Source organism: Orycteropus afer, unplaced genomic scaffold (genome assembly GCF_000298275.1).
Source record: "Orycteropus afer afer isolate SDZICR_OR568_19922 unplaced genomic scaffold, OryAfe1.0 scaffold00336, whole genome shotgun sequence".
NCBI lineage: Eukaryota > Metazoa > Chordata > Mammalia > Tubulidentata > Orycteropodidae > Orycteropus > Orycteropus afer.
The window spans coordinates 247,730-250,909 of NW_006921923.1; the positions used below are offsets into that span (position 1 = coordinate 247,730).

A 3,180-nucleotide genomic window follows, 5' to 3' on the forward strand; every position below is an offset into this window, starting at 1 on the left:
TAGAATCCTTCAATATTGCAGTTCACAGCTTGAATTTTTTCTTCAGTTCTTTCAGCTTGAGAAATGCCAGATGTGTTCTTCACTTTTGTTTTTTTAACTCCAGGTCTTTGTATATTTCATTATAATACTTTTACTTTGTTTTCTTGAGCCCCTTCTTTGAAATATTCTGTTCAGCTCTTTTGTTTCAACATTTCTTCCTTTTACTTTAGTTACTCTCCATTCCAGAGCAGGTTTCAAAGTCTCTTCTCATATCCATTTTGGTCTTCCTTTCCCATGTTTTTAATGACCTTTTGCTTTCTTTATGTATGATGTTCTTGATGTCATTCCACAACTCATCTGGTCTTTGGTCACTGGTGTTCAGTGCATCAGATCTATTCTTCAGATTAAGTTAATGGCATTTTTTAAAAAATATGATCTGGGTGAAAGTATACAGAGCACATTTGTTTTCCTTTCAACAATCTATACATATTCTGTTTGTGACATTTACTGGGATCCCCACACTGGAACAGCATTTTTCCCAGTTCCTCCCTACACCCACCCCTTCCCTTCATTCTTCCTTCCAATCCCCTCCTGCCTTCCTAGCTCTATTCCTGAGCAAATGCTGTCCCCTTGACCTCCTATGTTTGATTGTTCTAATGAGTGTATACCCTCCTGATATCACTGTTCACCTTATAGGTCTCTCTATCATATGGCTACCAGTTGAGTCATGGGAGTTAAATTCAAATTCTATCTTGAAGGATGTGTAAGGGCCATAGTCTCGGGGGTTCCACCAGTCTTCATCAGACCAGTAAGCCTGGTCTTTTTTATGATTTTGAATTTTGTTCCACATTTTCCCTCACTCTCTCTGGGACCTCTTTTTTTTTTTATTTTTATTGTGATTTGGGTGAAAGTTTACAGAGCAAATTCAATTTCCATACGGCAATTCATACACATCTTATTTCATGGCATTGACTGCAGTTTCCCACAATGTAACAGCTCTCTTCCCATTTCCTCCCCATAGTTACCGCTTCCCTGTGCCCTTCTTTCCCATGTACTCTTGCCCCCTGAGCAGTCTCCCTGTGCATGTACAGCCCTCTGTTCTCTCCAAGGAGTGTGTCTACCTGATGTAAATTTCAGCCCATATGCCAGTCTTTTATTTGGCTGGAAACCACAGGTGTGAGTTCAATTCCAGACCTGAAGGACATCTGGGGGCCATAGTCTCAGGGGGTGCACCAGGCTCCATCAGACCAGCAAACCTGGTCTTTTTTTTTTTAAATAATCTTGAGTTTTTTATCCACATTGTTCTTCCACTCTATCGAGGATCTCCTACACAGATCCCCCTCCGAGTGGTTGACAATGGTAGCCAGGCACCATCTAGTTCTCCTGGTCTCATGGACATATAGGCTGAGGATCACATGGTCTGCCAGTCCCTTGGACTAATTGTTTCCATGTGTCTTTGATTTTCTTCATTCTTCTTTGCACTGGACAAGGGGAGACCCATGGTTACATCTAGACTATCTGGGACCTCTTATCCCTTTCAGAGTGGTCAGCAGTGGTAGCTAGGCATCATCTAGTATTTCTGCTCTCAGGATCATGGAAGCTGGGGTTCATGTGGAATTACAAATATATTTTACTGTTAGTATTAGATGCAGAAGCTCTGGTGGCATAGTGCCTAAGGCATTTGACTGCTAACTGGATGGTTGGTGGTTCAAACCCACCAGCCACTCCTCAGAAGGAAGGTTGGGCAATTTATTTCTGTAGCAATACTGCCTTGGAAACCCAAGGAGGGGTTGTTATGAGTCGGGGCCAACTCAATGGCAGTGCAGTTTTTTTTTTTTTTTTGTATTAGGTGCTGTCTTGAAAAGATTTGTTAAATTTTATTTTGAAATAATTTCAAACTTATATAAAAGTTGAAATATTAAATATAAAGAACTCCCATATCTCCTTCACCGAGATTCAACAATTGTTAGCATTTACCTTTACTTTATCATTATCTGCATGTGTGTGTGTGTCTTCCTATCTGTCTCTTTCTCTCTCTGCTTCTCTCTTCCTACACATACACACACACATATGTACACTTATTTTCCTCTGAATTCCTAAATACTTCAGTGTGTATTTCCTCAGGACAAGAACATTCCATTATGTAACCACAGTTCATTTATTAAAATCAGAAAATTTACAATTGATGCAATACAAATATCTAACCCATAGTTGATGTTCAAATCTTGCTAACTGCTACAATCTTGAAAGCTTTTCTTAATAAGTATTGAAATTAAGGTTTTGACATCTTGGCATCCTGAGAGTCCACACCCAGAGAGAGCCATGTTCTCTGCCTCACCTACCTGTATCTCACTTGCGATCTACTGCTGCAAGAGTCTGGGTTTAGGATCTTTAAAACCATTGCTGTTGTTATTGTTATGTGCCGTCAAGTCAGACCTGACTCACAGCGACCCTTCCTTGGGTTTCTGAGGCAGTATCACTATGGAAGTAGATTGCCCCATCTTCCGAGGAGTGGCTGCTGGGTTTGAACCACCAGCCTTCTAGTTAGCAGTCAGATGCCTTAGCTACTATGCTACCAGAGCTCCCATTAAACCATTAGGGGAAAATAATAAAAGAAGAGCTGCTTTCCCTTAAAAAAAAAAAAAAAAAACTTAGGGGACCGTGGATATATATGAAGTCATACGATGTTGTCTGAATGACACATACCTATATATACCCCACAAAAGGTTAGTATCAAAAATATATGAAAAACTCCTGCAAATAAATAAGAAAAAGACAAATCAATAGGAAAATGGAAAAAAGACACAAACAGGCATTTCACAGAAGAGGGATCATGTATGGACCATAAGCATATGAAATGTTGTTTGACATAATTACTAATAAGTAAATTGCAAAATAAGACCACAACAGATTATTATTTTGCATCACTAGATTGACAAAAAAATCTATAATACCAAAATTTGGATAGGTTATGCATCATTGCTAGTAGGAATATAAATAATTTAAGATTATCTTGTGAAGTTAAACATGTCCATGTCTTACATCCCAGGGTTTCCATTCCTAGGTGTGTATCTTATAAAAACTCTTATCTGTGAGCACAGGGAGATACGTACAAAAATGTTCATGTTGTTGTTGTTGTTAAGTGCCGTCGAGTCGTTTCCGACTCATAGCGACCCCATGCACAGCAGAACGAAACACTGC

At 39.3% G+C, this 3,180-nt stretch overlaps 1 protein-coding gene across 1 annotated transcript in view; it reads left to right on the forward strand.

The window, feature by feature from the left end:
• RADX (RPA1 related single stranded DNA binding protein, X-linked) overlaps window positions 1-3,180 on the forward strand; it is a 77,882-nt gene that overhangs the window by 16,295 nt on the left and 58,407 nt on the right. The gene's annotated exons all lie outside the window — the stretch shown is intronic.